Below are 17,263 nucleotides of genomic sequence, written 5' to 3' on the forward strand. Positions count from 1 at the left end.
CATATGTGCACACATGAGATGTGTACATGTATGTATATATGCATATGTGTGTGTACACACACACACACACACACACACACACACACCCCAAGAAAGATTTTAAACATTGGTTCATGCAATTTTGGAAGTTGGAAATTCCAAAACTGCAGAGTAGACCAGCAGGCTAGAGATCCAGGGAAGAGTTGATGCTGTACTTTGAGTCCAAAGAGCATCTGCTGACAAAATTTCCTCTTCTTTGGGGAAGTTGGTCTTTTTCTATTAAGGCCTTCAACTGACTGAATGTGGTCCACTGACATTATGTAGGGTAATCTGTTTTATTCAAAGTTCATTAATTTAAATGCTAATCTCTTCTTTAAAATACCTTCACAGAAACATCTAGAATAATATTTGACAAAATATCTGGGTACTGTTGCTTAACAAATCTGACACATAAAATTAACCATCATAGATATCAATCTAATAATCGTAAAGCTGGAATGATCTTAGATAGCAACCCACTCATTCTGTAGGCCAAGAAATTGAGTCATTGTGAGATTAATAAATGGCTTACCCAAGGTCACAGATGACCCACAGAAGACTCCATGTCTCCTCATGGTTTTCTGTTATTTAATTACAAATAACTATAAAATGAAGCAGCTACTTCAGGTGTTGTGATTTCTTTCTTTTGTTTAGAAAACAATCTTTTTCACTTGATAGTATAATAGAGTGACCAAAGCAAGGTCCTAATCCTATATAACTGTAGGTTAGGGAGTTTGTACTGTGGAATATTATGATTGGGGAGAAAATAATCTGACCTAAATATATACACTTGAGTATACATAACCTGAATTATAATTTTTTCCATTGTCTCTAAAATGTGGTTTATATTTTTACTCAAGCTATAATGGGGATGTGAAAGGGTGGAGAAGGGTAAACTGTAATAAGGTAAAACAGGTTGGTTAAGATAGGACTCAATGAAAAGATAACATCTGAGTAAAGACGTAAAGGAAATAAGGTGGGAAGGAAATGGATATACAGAAAAAGAGTAGGTAGAGGAAAGAGCCAATACAAAGACTCTAAGGAATGTGCCTGGCATGTTAAGAAACAGCAAGGAGGCAAGTGTGCCTGGAGTGGAATGGGTGACGCAGCTCAGATAGGGTCTCAAGTGCCATTTTCAACTTTAATTCATGTCAGGGACCACTGGAGAGTTTGGGCAGAGAAATGTCACATGTGACTTAGTTTTTAAAAGAATCCCTTTGGCAACTGAGTTTAGACTTTGGGTTGGTGGTGAGGGCAGTTGAGAGTTGTTGAAGTAGAGAGTGCAGTTGAGTTGGGAGGGTATTGCAGTGATCCAGGTGAGATTCAGGTGGTTCCTCTTCTTCTTGACTCCTCCAAGAAGTGGACAGTTTCTGAACTTGGAGTGAGAGAGAGAAGAGGCAAGGATGACTTAGAAGTTTTGTGGTTTGAATAATTGGCAGGAAGTAGTTACCATTGACCAAGCTGGAGATGTCCCCAGCTGTGACTGGTACATGCCTGGGTAGAAAGAACCATATGTGGACATACTTGGTTTGAGAGGTCTCTTAGACATCCAAGTGATTGCTCTGCGAACAGATCCATCTTTGAGATATGAATCTGGGAGATACATATTTTCAGTTGATTTGATTAAACATTTATTGGGCAGCCTACAATTTGCTGAGCATTGACCTAGATATTACAAGTACAAACATGAAGAATATATTGTTTTCCCCTTAGCAATCTCATACTTAATGAAGAAAGCAGACTCATCAACAAAAACTGTGATATTTAACACATGTAGATATAAAGGCCTGTAAGGGCCATAGATATGGAGAGAATGAATCAATTCCACCTCTGGGAAGAGTCAGGAAGAGTTCAGAGAGGAGTGAATGGTTGCGCTGGAACTTGAAGGTTAAGGAAGATTTCTCTAGGTAGACAAAGATATTCCTGAAAAAGTGGAAGGCATTAGTAAATGCAGTTTCACTTATCATAGAGTAAATGTTCTCAGGCATGCCTTAACTTGTAACAAATGAGTCAACTCAATACCTAATGCACTTTCCCCCTAATTTGAAAAATATAATAAGGTAAGTACTACTATTGTTTTGTATATGGTCATACATGCATTCGAGGATCCTTTATTCATGGAGTTTAAAAATAGAGTGCTGTGCATGGAAGTTATAATTTTATATACGGGTTTCCTAATATTATACATTAAACAGTGTATCTCCTCCTAAACTTTCTGTGTATGATGACCTTCCTTTCTATCAAAGGCAGTGCAATAGCCAGAGTAGTGTTTTCATGTGTCACAGAATGGAGATAGCATTTGAACAAAGAGGAAAAAAAGTAGTCATTCCTTTTTTAAAAGCATGCCCCTGAAGTCATCGCAGATTATAAAAACAATAGAACTTAGAAAAGCTTTCATGAGTCTATTTGGTACCTCCTTGATTAGATCCAGTTTCTCCTTGCTCTGGAAGGGTAAGGATAAAGGAGGAGAAGGCACAGAGAGGATATGAAGTGAGAGGTTGCTCGTGCCAGAATCTGAAGGACCAACTTGGAAGGTCAACACACAGATAGGAGTGGAGTCAGAATTTGAGGACCACCTGGTCTCCACTCCTGCCAGTGCTGCCCTTTTAACCAGCATGGCATATGTGAACCACCCAGCTGCAGTTTTGTCCAAGTGTGCCCTCATCATTTCCTTTCCCAAGTTCCTCTGTGTAGGAAGCTGTCCCTTTAAAAGCCTCCAGACAGCAGTAAGTACCCCAACTGCTCCAGCAAAGGATGAAACCCCAGAAACCAGGGAGTAGAGAAAGAATCTTAAGAAAGTCCACCTACATGTAGGTGAGATAGAACAATTCCACTTCAAAATAAGTAGCCACCCCACACCCTCTTAGGGCAGAACAATCGTGAATCTTTCCTCCTTTGTTAGTTCCAGGTATCTTTGGTACTCATCCTTTGTCTAAGGAAGAGTTCCTTAACAAGTCTTGGCCCCCAGTGCACTGCTTCAATGTCCTATGAGTCTTCTATTCTAATGCTAAGAAGCTTAGTTCCTATAAATTGTTGTTTAAGCTTTTCTGAGTATAGACTTGGCTTTAAGTATGGAAGTTTCCTTTTTTTTTTTTTTTTTTTTTAAATCTTTTAGTAAGCCAAAGTTGTTAGAAGCTTATAGATAAGTGATGTCACAACTGGCTGTCAGTAAAAAGTAAACTGTAAAAAGATCGTGTGACTAGCTGTTCCTTCGGATCTGCCACAGCCTGGAGCTGGACTTTTGTACTCTCTGCATAGAAAAGCGTGTGGTGATTGAGTTTGACACTTCACGAAAATGACATACTTAGCACAACTTTAACTTTCTGAAGCACTGACAATTTCTTGTCTAGCTTTATTTTTCCAACAGTGGAATGTGCTAGACAGGGTCGGTATTTGACAGAAAAGTTGTGTCCACGGTGAGGCAGTTAAAATCCTTTCCTTAAGTTACACACAAGGACAAGCCTCACCTGACAGCCTGTACCTGCTCTCCCTGCAGTCCTTTGTTCTGGCTGCTAGACATATCTCTCTACTTACATGCGATGTGGCCTTGAAAAATTACCTAATTTCTCCATTTTTTAAACCTCTAACGCAAGGCCCTTATGAAAACTATCTCTCACACTGAGTGAATTTGGAAATTGAGGGCAGGTGAACGGGTCATCTTTGGTGGGTTCATCACGTTTTTCAACTCTCTTGTTGGATTTTCTTCCCATTCCTGCAGGCAGCGAACTTTTCTATAAGTGTTCCTTTGAATGTGTTGAATGCACTTAAGTTCTTCTAGGTCCTGCCTTCCTTTGGGGAACAGGGGCGGGTGGAGAGGAAGTGTCCCGCAAGTACCGATATCTTCCTCTAGGAGGAGCCGCGCAGCCCAGATGAGAGTGACACGCACCAACTCCAACTCCTCGCCGGGAAGGCTTCATCCCAGCTCCTCGTAATGCGTGGCCCGGGCGGCGCTTTGCCGCTCCGCAGCGGGTCTCGAACCGGCCTCAGCGAACTCTCGCTTCCCTTTGCTTTGGCAGCCCAGATCCAGGGGACCGCGGGCCGGGCCCGGCGTGACCCTTGGTGAACAGCGGCCGCCTTTTCCCACCCCTTCCCTCCCCTCCCATCCTCCCTTCCCGTTTCACCCCGCCCCCTCCCTCCTCCCCAAGCCTGACAGCCCGAGAGCTGCCAAGCAGGGCGCAGCCATGGGAAGAGGAGGCGGTCTAGGGAGCGGCAGCGGCGGCGGCGGCTGCTACAGCGGCGGTGGCGGCGGCGGCGGCGGCTGCTGCTGAGCCCGGGCGGCGGCGGGGACCCCGGGCTGGGGCCAGGCAGGCCGGAGGTCCCCGCGCCATCGGCCCCAGCACGGACGCGAACCCGCGCTCAGTCTCTGGAGGAGAAGCTCGGAGGTACTAGAGGGGGCTCCGGGAGTCGGGCTCTTATTTTCCCTTTTTTGTGCCAGTGGGCCTGAAAGTGGACCCTTGAACGCCAGTCGTTTATGAAATGGGAATCGGCTGTATGCATTTACACGGATATGTTTTTATCCAGGTGACTTGGGGGAGGGCTGTGCTCCCCTTTTCAAAAAGTTGTTTTCTGCTGATGGGTAGTTGTAACCCGATCCATGCTGTGGTGTGTGTGTGTATGTGTGTGTGTGTGTGTGTGTGTGTGTATGCGCGCGCGCGCATGTATGTGGCTGGAAGTTATTGGTGGTGGGGTGTGTGATTGGAAGTTGATAGGGGCTGCAGGGAGTTAGGGGAGGCCAGCGAACCATCCAACACTGGCGCCTGCTCCCATCCAGTGTGTGCAGTGCGAGGAAGGGTTTCCTCTCAAGACAATCTTGTTAAAGTCTTAAAAGTTTTGAGTGTGTGTGTTTGACATCATCAACTTGCAAGGCCGGGGCAGGAGCTGCTGAGGCTGTCGCTGCTGCTCGGGAAGAGCCCCAGGCTGCGCGACCCTAGGGTCTGCAGAGGTCGGACTATGAGCATATCCATTGCGCGCTCCTCCGCAAAGTGCGCGGCCTTTTGCGCGTTTGTGCAGGCTGCAGCTGCGCGCTGGCAACAGCAGACCTGGGGTCAGTAGAATCACAGCCACAGTCTCCACGAACTGGGGTGGACAGAAATTGTGGAGAGCCGAGCTCTACCAGCCCTGGTCACACTACTTCTTGTGCAATCAACCAGCCTTAAAGTTTTGACATAACTGCCAAGATTTGAGGGCTGCGGGTGAGTGAGTAACCGCATGTCTGGAGAGAGGGCACTGGCAACACGCAGAGAGTGCGGGATAGTCATCCACTTGGGGGTGCGTGGGGAAGTCTATTTCCGGGCGAGGGTTTTATATATAGCCCGGGGGAGGATGCCTGCTGGGACTGGGCTGCGGGGTTTCGTGGTCTGGCGCTGTAGTGTGAGTAGAATGGGTGTACGTGTGTGCTGTGTGCGCGCGCGCGTGAGCGTCTGGGGAGGCGTGTTGGCGCCTGAGCCAGTAGGGTGTGCAAGGGGGGAGGCGGAGACTCTAGAGGTGCCGCCTGCCTGTTTGTGCCGCCAGGAGACCTTGGAAGGGACAGGGAAAGGTAACGGGAGGCCAACGGGTTGGGAAGTCACAGGATTCCCGTATAGGATTAAGTACCACGAACTTTTAAATAACTAAACCCGTCGCGGTGGAGGGGATGAGGCCCTAGAGGTTCCCTTGTGGGGTTTCTGAAGTTCTCAGGGCAACTCTAAGAGAGGGCACTCGAGGGTTCTAAGCCATGTGTTTATTTGTGGGTACATACTTCAGAGACTGCAGGTTGGAGCTGTGAATCTAAGATTCCCAAGGTGTTGCTGTCCCCATCCTGGGATTAGGTGGTCTCAGCGGTGTTTACCTTTAAACTCCCTGGAATGTGCTTGAGAAGGCATTCACCTTTTCCCACAGACCTGGGATGTTGTGGTAGCATCTGGTGTTCCAGACAAGTTTCCACCTGAATCACCCTAAAAGTCCCCTTTTTTCCGGGGTATCTCTACACCTTGGATGTGACAATTCTTGAAGCATTTCTAAAATGTTAAACGTTCAAAAGAAATATGTACAATCAGAAAAATGAGAAATTACACTCCATTTATGTATGATTTATCAAAATGTATAACTGCATTCTACTGTCATGTATAACTAATTAAAACAAGTAAAAAATTATAAAAAGAAATGAATAAAATGACAACAGACAGGGTTGTTTGATCTAAATTTATTCTGTGATTGGAAGTTCTCGATCCTTTTAAGAAAAGCAAAGCTTGGTATTCTCAGACTAGATGTGAAGGGGTTTCCAGTTGCTTACAATTTCCCTTCGGGTACCTTTGGGTGGAGCTGGAAGGATGTATTTTAGCTTTGGGATCCTTGGAAAACATGTTTGTAGCTTAAAAACTTGCCCCAACCCTCATCTGCTTCTTCCACTCTTATAAACTTTTGGCTTCACATTAGTCTAAGGAAAGTTGGTGAGTCAACATTCAACCTTTTTTTTTTCCTTCTTTTTTTGAATAAATATATCACAGTGCAATTATATTTTTGGTCTTCTGAATACCAGGGAAAGCCAACACTTAATGGGCAAAGGTGTGAAATGAAAGTCTATAAATGCAATGACTAAGTAACGACATGAGTGCACTTTTTTTTTTTCTCAAAGTGAGCATAACTTTGCTCCTCAAATATTTGTTCTAGCCAGAATTTAGGACTGTGTTTTTGATTATTAGTTTTTAAACAGCAGACTCCATATCATAAACCACTTTAAGAATGGACACTGCAGGCCTTCTCTATGCTATCTCTGGTGCTTGTGTTAACAGATGTTTACGATGCTTAGTAACCTATGTGATTGTCATGTTGAGTATCTCATTAGCTCAGGACATAATGTTTATAGCACAATGTAATAAATGAAGCCACAGTTGCAGCCTGATTCTGCCAAATACATGAAGCACCCCAGTGTGGAAACAAATCTTGAAGTTGGTCCAACTTGGCTTGCCTTTTTGGCTATCTGCTGGTAAGCATTGTTAATGTAAAGATAAATCTAAGTAAGAATGTGGGACAGCAGATTGTTTAGCTTAAAAGATAAAGGAAGGGGCATGGGCTATGTCTTTTAAATCTGCTAACCTGAAGATTAGACTTTTTTTGGTCATTTCACTGATAGATCACACAATTATGGAGACCTGGATTACTTTTAAAGAACAATTTTTAAAAAATCAATAATTAAAATGACTTCTGTTTCTTAGTGTGTTCACAAGTGTCCATACAAACCAACAGTTTTTTTTTGTTTTGTTTTGTTTTTTAAAGAGAACAGGCTGACAGGATCAGTGCAAGCCTGTAATTCCAGCAGTCTGGGAGGCTGATAGAGGAGGATTGCAAGTACAAAGCCAGTCTCAGCAACTTAGTGAGTAACTAGGTGGGACCCTGTCTCAAAATAAAAAATAAAAAAGGGGCTAAGGATGTGGCTCAGTGGTTAGGCACTACTGGATTCAAACCCTGATACCAAAAACAAACAGTCTGGGAATGTTGCTCAGTGGTAGAGCAATTGCCTAGAATATGCAATGATTTATATTTAACCCCCAGTACCACAAAACAAAAACAAAACAAATAAAAAGCCTATAACTTCTGTAGTAGTAATATAAATAATATGAGCATTCATTTTACTTAATCACCTTTTGAATCTTGAATTTTTAAGAATTGAAGCTTGATAAACTTAGAGTCATCCCCGCAGCTGACAGTGCACATAAGACAATATAGGATGTCTTTTTGGAAAGTGATTTTTTTTTTCAACCTGGAATAGATATAATGTAAATAACATGCCCAAGTAACTCACTATTCAGTACACAAGTTTCCAAGATCTGGGAAAATGGGCTGGTTCCTCTCTCAGCTGGGAATCTTGTTTCCTCACTGACCAGTCCATTCTAAAAGTTTTATTTCTAGAAAGTTCTGCTGTGTACTGAATCAACACTTTTCTCCACAACCTATACAATGAATTTAATCTCTCTTCCTTTTGAGTACTAAATCTGAAGACAAACATTGTGTTCCTTACTCCTAGATTGGTGGAATTTTTTCCTCCTCTTCTTGCATTTGTTCCTTATATATTATGAGGAGATTCCATTTTCCTTTACCTTGAACACTATGCCCTAGGTTCCACCTTCTCTGCATCCCTTCTAATATATATTGTCTAAAACACAGATTTGGAATTCTTACTTGTGCACATTCTCTGTCTATTAAGATATCTTGATATGCATGAGGTTTGGGTTTGTGTGTGTGTGCTTGTGTGTAGATTTTTGATTTTTTTTTTTTTTTTTTGGCCATCTCATTACTTCATTGACTAATTTCAAACTTGTAAATGAAGTAACAATTTGTTCTTTTCATTTTGTTATTCATCCATAGTCAAAGGTAAATAAATATGCCATGCTAATGGCGCCTTAATTTCTTTTTATTGAGGAATAGCAACCAAAATCATGCAATGTAGAATGTTCTGAAGATAAACAAGTTGAAGCTGCATCTTATAGCTGGTGACTATGATGTATTCTTTTCATAGACCTCATTGTGTCTGCTTCTGTGTGCATGAGTCAGTACTAGCGCAATCAGGCATTTATTGCAGGTTTGCTCTGCACAAGTCCCAGTGCCATCTGGTCCCAAGTGAGGTGAAAGTACGTTGGACAGAAATGCTTCCTTGGGCAACTGGGATTTGAAGTACATGTACAGGACATGACTAAATCAACAACCTTGTTTATCTCAGTAGGTAAATGGCTTGCTGATGTCAAGCCATTGATAGCTGGAATCCCCTCCACCCCCCTGCCATAAGCATATTATCACAGTCTCAGTGTGAACTGAGATTCTCCTGTTCTATTTTGGGTCCAGAAAAGAATGAACAAATAGCCTGTTACTCCTGACTTACCAAGTGCAAGCTACTTTTGGTGAAGGGCAGGAAGCTGGTTTATGCACAGAGAGGGTATGGCTCAAAGATAAGCATTTTGGAACTCATTATCTTGAACTTTCTCATCTACATCCAAATGAGCTCCTCTGGGACTTCTTCTCAGTGAAAATAATGCCTACCTTCCTGGTTGAGGTATTTCCATAAAAACTCTGTAACATCTGTGGTCACCACTGCACATTAGACTTCTACCTGGCATTACTGATTTCCCTTTTATGTGTCTGGGGCTTCCTAACTAAATTATGAGTTCCTCCTGCCACCTGCTGAGAATTTGCTACAAGAGCATCTTCCTGCAAGAAATGTTTCTGGTGGATAATGATGACAATGTTACTTTTCAGCAACTCTGAATATGAAAGAAATAACTGCTTTTCTTAGGGGAGAGAGAACCGATCCATCATATGAACTGACATTTGGGACTAGGAGAAACTTATATTTTGTGGACAGATCTTTAGTCAGGACAAGGGGAACATGATACTCTTGTGCTCTTAGATGAAATTGCCTGTATATGTGTGTTTGTAGTGAGATTCCTCATGTCATCTCCTTGCTTTGTGGTTTCCATTCATATGCATGTTTCTTTGTTTTATTCTGTTGTCAAATTAAGGGAAGAGGAACTAATAATTAAGTTTACTTTTTAAAGTCCAAAAATTTATTTCACTATTCTTGCCCTCCTTGTGCCCTTCTTTCAAATTGTAGCAGATCTTTTGATAAGCTCTAGGGCATGCAATTTTCAAACCAAAGTCCTACATTTTTTAAAAAATATATTTTTTAGTTGTTGTTGGACCTATATTTTATTCATTTCTTTGTATGTGGTGCTGAGAATTAAACCCAGTGCCTCACACATGCAAGGCAAGTGCTCTACCACTGAGCCACAACATCAGCTCCCAAAGTCCTTCTTTGATATAGGAAATATCCAAGTTAGTTATATGTTATATGAAATAATAGTAAACTATGTGTCAGGAAACCTGGGCCCCCTCTAAGTTCTGCCTTTAATGGACTTCATAACTTTTGCAAACTCTTTAATCATCGTAGGCTTTGTATTTCTGACATGTTAATCTGACATGTTTGTTTGATATTAAACCAAAAAGAGGGGGGTGAATAAGACCACCCCTTAGGGTTCTTTTTAGGACTATGGTTTGAATCCATTTGATTATCAAATCTCTCTTATTTTGTTAATTCCTTTGACACTTTGCTTGAGCCTCTCTGATAATACTTACTTCATTTTTAGTTTTGTGATCTGCTTTTTTATATGTCTATCGTCCTTGGTAGGCTGTAGGTTCCTTAAAACAGCAAGTTAATTTTATTTATTTCTATATTTTCCTACTCTGCTGACTGCTGCAGAGAAGTATGAGAAGGGTTTTAAAGGAATGTGGAACACCTTAGACAGTTAAGCTATAACTTATACCACTTATTTGACAAAATACAGCAATATTGAACATAAACATGGATAAATAGTGTTTGCTTATTTTATTCCCTCATCATTAATTTTTTAATGGATTAAGTAAAACAAACAAGAGTGTTATCACAGGTACTTCCAGTTGCCTTTCAAAAGTAATACAGTTCAGGGCTGGGTTATAGCTCAGTGGCAGAGTGCTTGCCTACCACCTATGAGGCACTGGGTTTGATACTCAGCACTGCATAAAAAGTAAATAAGTAAATAAATAAAATAATTATTGAAACACAAGATAAAAAATATAGTTCATCGTGATCTGATGCAGGAAGTCTTTTAGAAGCAGTTTTCTTTTGTTGTTGCTTTCACTTTAAGCTAAAGAAAATTCTGTGATGGGTACTGGATTCTTGAAAGAAGGGTGACAGGTGAGTGAGAGTCACTGTTGTTTTACCCTCACCTTCTTTCTTCATTGCTTCTCCCTAACTTTTAGCATGAACCTTGGTCAGGTTCTGACATCACTTAGTAATGATTCAAAAAGGCAGTGATTTTGTCAGACATTGCTGGACTGTGTGATTTTAATTATTATCTAAACTTACCCTCAAATACTTTCTACCAAAATCAGCAGATAAATTTATTCTACAGAGGCCTTAAAACTTTTAGATGTGTTTATCACTTTGATTAGGGCTTACTTCTTTTGGGATTGAACTGAACTTCAGCCAGTTTTTCTTGCCCTAATATTATAATCTCAATGAGTCATACTTCCAACAGGTGCTTTTCTGTACCTTCTTATGGTGGACAACCTGCTGTGCTAGACTTGCTAAACTCCTTGATTGTTTCCTCACTAGTTTATACAATAAACATTTTAAATAGCCTATAATTTTAATTTTCTTAAGAGATAATTCTGTTCCTTTAGTATATAGTAGACATATGATAAAGTCATTTGTCCAAAGAAAATCCTTTTTCTTTTATTGCTTTAAAAATGTACTTATTAGGGATGAACTCAAACTAAAACGCTTTTTCTCAGCAAAGGAAACAGTGAACAATGTGAAGAGAGAGCCTACAGAGTGGGAGAAAACCTTTGCCACACACACTTCAGATATAGCACTAATCTCCAGAATCTATAAAGAACTCAAAAAACTTTACACCAAGAATACAAATAACCCAATCAATAAATGGGCTAAGGAAATGAGCAGACACTTCACAGAAGATCTACAAGCAATCAACAGATATATGAAAAAATGTTCAACATCTCTAGTAATAAGAGAAATGCAAATCAAAACTACCTTAAGATTTCATCTCACCCCAATTAGAATGTCTATTATCAAGAATACAAGCAACAATAGGTGTTGGTGAGGATGTGGGGGAAAAGGTACACTCATACATTGCTGGTGGGGTTGCAAATTGGTGCAGTCACTCTGGAAAGCAGTGTGGAGATTCCTTAGAAAACATGAAATGGAACCACCATTTGACCCAGCTATCCCACTCTTTGGCCAATACCCAAAGGACTTAAAATCAGCCTACAAAAGTGACGCAGCTACATCAATGTTTATGGAAGCTCAATTCATAATAGCTAGATTGTGGAACCAACCGAGATACCCTTCAATAGATGAATGGATAAAGAAACTGTGGTGTATATACGCAATTGAATATTATTCAGCCATAAAGAAGAATAAAATTATGGCATTTGAAGGTAAATGGATAGATTTGGAGAATATCATGCTAAGTGTAATAAGCCAATCCCAAAAAACCAATGGAAGAATTATTTCTCTGATAAGTGGTTGATGATACATAATGGGGAGGTGGAGGTAAGGGAAGAATGGAGGAAGGATACATTGTGTAGAGGAAATGAGGGGTAGGGAGGGGCGGGGGAAAGGAAGGTTTTAGAATGAGACAAACATCATTACCCTATGTACGTGTATGATTACGCAAATGGTATAACTCTACTTCGTGTACAACCAGAGAAAGGACAGTTGTACTCTTTTTATGTACAATGAACCGAAATTTTTAAAAATATACTTATTATATTAAGAATTATATCCATACATTTTTCCCTTTGAGTTGTCATAACAAGAAATTGTAGAGCATGGCTGTTACAAAAGAGTCATAGGTAGTTCTTTCCATTTACTTATTGATAAAAAAGGTAGTGATTTGTGTGAGGTATGCTACAGTAAGCCCATCTGGACTTTGATGATAGCCAGTGAGAAACTCAGACTTCCAATTTTGTTTGTCATTGGTCAGAAAGCAGACTCTCTTCATGGTCAGCATGGTAGCATAGGATTCTAATTCACCCTATCAGCTGTTTCTCTGAACACCTTTAAGCTATGTGATCATTATCCCAGAAACTCTCAATTTGGCAAAGCAAAGTGAAGGATAGTCTGGCATATGTGAATGGTAATTTGTGACAACAGCCTTGGAGATAGAGTCTCTTACATGAAAGATAATTTGTGAAATCAGCCCTGAAGAAAATCTCTTCAATGGCTTTTCCACCCCCAGGATAGAAGAAAATACCAGAATCCCTGAGCAACATGATGATGAATGAAGGAAAGATACCATGTTTATGCCTACCAAGTCAAAGATTAAAGAAAAAAGCAAGAATGAAGAGGAATGGCTTTATTCATATTAGCAGTATAGTATATTATTTCCCTTTAGACATCAGCATTTAATGTTTTGTTTATCATAGATGTGTAGTAAATATTTTATTGATGGCTGAAAGAAAATGTATGGAGAGTTTGGGGACAAAGGGATGTGGGTAGGATCGGATGGTAACTAGGATCTAAGTTTGTAACACATATTTGACATTATTTCTGTTTTAGTCAACTTTGTCTTCACTGTGACCAAAAGACTTACAAGAACAATGGAGAGGAGGAAAAGTTTATTTTGGCTCACATTTTCAGAGACCTCAGTCCATAGGCAGTGGCTCCATTGCACTGGGCCTGAGGTGAGGCAGAATATCATGGAGGAGGAAGGCAGCTCAGGTCATGGCAACAAAGAGGGAGAGAGGGAGAGAATAAGAGACAGAAAGAGAGAGAGAGGGTACTTGTTTCACCAAGGATAAAATATAAACCCCCAAAGCACACTCCCACTGATCTACCTTCTCCAGCCACATCCTACCTGGCTACATTTACCACCCAGTTAATCCATATAAGTGGATTAAGTCCTTGATTAGGTTACACCTCTCTTATCTCAATCATTTTGCCTCATTGAATATTCTTAAATTGTCTCATACAAGAGATTTGGGGGAACACCTTGTATCTAAACCATAACAATTTCCTTAGACTAATGATGGCACCAGGATTTGATGACCAGCTTCCCAAGGTCAATCTTGCTCACAACTTTTGAAACATATAGAAATTTTTAATATTTGAAGCAATAAGAAGACATGCTTTGAACTTTTATCTAATACTCAGTAGGAATTGGAAGATGTTTCTTCTTTACCAGACCCTGCTATACCCCTCATGGGACATGAAGTTTTAATTCTCTTTCTTTTGTTGTGGAAAGTTTAGTGTCTTTTATTTATTCCTTTCAATGTACATAGGATATGTGAAATTAATTGTATTATCTGAAAAGTACTTTGAAAAGCACTTGGGAATAGATGCTGAATAAATACTTTTTTTTTAAATTAGTGCACAGGATGTAAGTTTGGCCAAGCCAGTGGTATTTTTGGTATCACTCTGAAATATCAAAGACAGAACATGTATTTATTAAGCCATTAATGTGTTCCCAGGAATGTGCTAGGCCATAGGGAATATAAATGTAGTATAAGACATGACCCTTGACTTTGGGACCCAGCATTCTAGCGGGGAAGACAATACTATTAATATATGTAGTCTGATTATGGAACAGTTGATGACTATATGATACAATAAAGTTCTGACATGGAGCTACAAATGTTACATTTCTTTAGAGAGAAGAGGTATCTGTTTGCACTGAAAGATTTGGGTGAGACTTTAATGGGAAAAGTGGCTCCTGAGTTAGACCTTCAAATATAGTAACTTTTTCTTTTTAGTGTAAAAAGGGTTGCCAATGTTTTGTGCAAGCAGGTTGGGAACTGAGGGCCAATAGTATACCCAGAGCTCTAGGATTATTAGTAACAGAGGGGGCCGGAAAGAATTTACCAAACTGAATGTCTTGTATGGGAAGCTCTTTCCATTGCTTATTACAGATGCTGCATATAGGCTCAGATGAGCCTTGGGTTAGCTACTAGGGAAACCACACAGGGCCTAGTGCTTGCTGGAGGGTGGTTGCTGCTATAGGGTATCTCTTCATACTTCTACTTTCTGAACATTATGTAAATTCAATATTAAACTTCATTATGTAAATTCAATATTAAACTTCTTTAATAATAAGAGGCCTATTAAAGTATGACTTCCTTTTAAGAATATGATTTTGTGTAGGCCTTACGATGAAAGAGACAGCCTAAGATTCCTCCTGTCCTCTCCTAACTGACCCATTAGAGTCAGAGGGCTTCTTAGAACTTAAAATCACCCTCCAGTATTTTCATTCAAGGCTCTGCTGCTCAAAGTAGGTAGTGCATAGGGACACTTGGAAATATGGTTGCTACAAGAACTGGAGAGTGTTATAGGCTTTTAGCACCCAGAGTCAGGGATGCTAAGTTTCTGTAATGCCAAGAGCAGTCCTATACAAAGAAGAATTATGCCTACCCCAATGCCAGTAGACCCCTACTAAGACTTTTGAGTCCAACAATCTCACTTTATTGACAGCAAGGAAATAGAAGTCCCTGAGAAATGACAGGACCTCATTCTAGAAGTGACATTGACAGATTTATAACTTCAGTTTCAGCTTTCTTTCAAGGGCTTTTTCTGCTACATCACATTAGTTTCTATGATTGTGGGTTTTAGTCAGCTTTGCATCACTAGGACCAAAGGGCCTGACAAGAACAACACAGAGGAGGAAAAGTTTACTTTGGCTCATGATTTCAGAAGTTCTTGGTCAGCTGACTTTATTGCTCTAGGCGCAAAATGACACAGAACATCATGGTAGAAAGGCATGAGAGAGGAAAGCAACTCAGGACATGGCAATCAGGAAGGGGAGTGAGACAGAGAGAGGGAGAGAGGGAGAAAAAAAAGAGAGAGAGAGAGAGAGAGCGCTGCACTCACCGGGGAAAAATGTAAACCCCCAAGGCATGCCCCCAGTGACCTGCCTCCTCTAGTCACACCCTGCCTGCCCACAATTATCATCCAGTTTATCCATATGAGTGGATTAATCCACTGAGTAGGTTAAAGCATTCATAATATAGTTTCACCTCTGAAGATTTTTGTATCGTCTCACACCTGAGCTTTTGGGGGACACCTCATATGTAAACCAGAACAACATAGAATATAACCATGAATAGCATTTTTTTAGTTCATTTTCTTTTATTAATAACAATGCCATTGACTAGGTAAATTATGAAGTTCTAGTGGTAACTAGCAGTTCTGATCTGCAGGCTACAGCCACATCTGGTGATTGCCATCTTGCTGGCGGGGTACAATTCAGTGCAGGGTATCACATGGCAAGAGACAGGGAGCATGTGTGTCTCTTCTGGTCTTTCTCCATTTTCTTCTAAAGTCATAAATATTCAGTTATGGGGACTCCACCTGATGACTTCATCCAGCCCTAATCACCTTCTAAAGGCTCCATCTCTAAATATCACAGTTGGATCAAATTTCCACCCTTTAATACCTACCTCACAATGGGGATTAAATTTCAACACATAAACCCTTGGGGAACACACTCAAACCATAGCAAGCATGGTGTTTATCTCTGCCATTCATATGGGAGAGTGAGAGTCATGTTAACTATCCAAGCGTGTGGATTATGATGATTCACCTGATACTAGACTAGCATTTCTTTCCAATGGGAACACGCACAGATTTGCTGTAAATTACAGTTGCCTGTTGAGGTGTCAACCACTGTGAAACTTTAACCATAGGTTGACATTCTGGAAAGGACATGGAGTAGGCTTTGGGATCACACAAATCTGGCTTGTCCAACTGGATTTGAATCCAGCTTTGCCTATTGTTACTTACTAACTTTATTACTCTAAGCAAGTTAGTTAAATCCTCTAAACCTTATCTGAAAAATGGGAGATGGTGATTCTCACTTCACAAGGTTATTGTAGTTTAAAGGATTTGAAACTGCCTGGTACCTGTTAGATACTACAGGGAACATTTCCTGCAGCACCCTTTTGAGAGACTGAGGGTGAAGACTTTACACCTTTACAATAAAATGCCCGCTTCAATCACTGAGGTTTTTTTCCACCTCTTTTTCCAGTCAACCAAATTAGGGATTTAATGAGTCCCCAAAGTGTTTATTTTGTTGGAACTGCTGAAATTTCTCTCCTTCAATAGAGTATTGGCTAGAGATTACTTTCTTGTGATTTTTCTGTCTTTGTGCCTTCACTATTGCCATACAGCAAAAATGCAGAATAGGATATCCATCTGGTAATTGGTGGTTTATGAAATCTGGATTTTAAAATCAACTTTATAGATCATTCTTGATGTAGGTGTTCCTCAGAGATATTTCTGTTAGCCAGTGATGGGAGATCCTATAGGCGAGTTGATAGATAGTTTTGACAAATTAAGATATAATGGAGGAAATTTAGATTACGTAGAGGGAAATGAGAGGCGGGGAGGGGGCAGGGGCATGAAAGATGTTGGAATGAGATGGACATCATTACCCTATGTGCATGTATGATCACACAAATGGCATGAATCTACATTGTGCACAACCATAGAAGCAAAAAGTTGTATCCCATTTGTGTACAATGAGTCAAAATGCAGTCTGTAAAAATAAAAAATAAAAATTTAAATAAGAAATAACCTTCACTTTATCAGAATTAATTTAAAAAAAAAAGATATAATGGAAAGTTGGCCAGTGGAGTGGTGGGTTAAGGTAAAAGACCTTTCTGGATAAAGAATAACAGATGGCACCCAAAAAGTCCAACAGTGTTTCAATTCTTGACTTTG

At 40.4% G+C, this 17,263-nt stretch overlaps 1 protein-coding gene across 2 annotated transcripts in view; it reads left to right on the top strand.

Moving 5' to 3' along the window:
- Positions 1–3,930: 3,930 nt before the first annotated feature.
- Ghr (growth hormone receptor) overlaps positions 3,931–17,263 on the top strand; it is a 265,678-nt gene continuing 252,345 nt past the window's right edge. The window contains exon 1 of one of the 2 annotated variants that reach the window (XM_047556985.1): positions 3,931–4,400. The gene's annotated coding sequence lies outside the window, so the exon portion shown is untranslated. The remainder of the gene's footprint in view (positions 4,401–17,263) is intronic. The other variant, XM_047556986.1, reaches the window with a different exon arrangement.

Source organism: Sciurus carolinensis, chromosome 6, assembly GCF_902686445.1.
Source record: "Sciurus carolinensis chromosome 6, mSciCar1.2, whole genome shotgun sequence".
Lineage (NCBI taxonomy): Eukaryota > Metazoa > Chordata > Mammalia > Rodentia > Sciuridae > Sciurus > Sciurus carolinensis.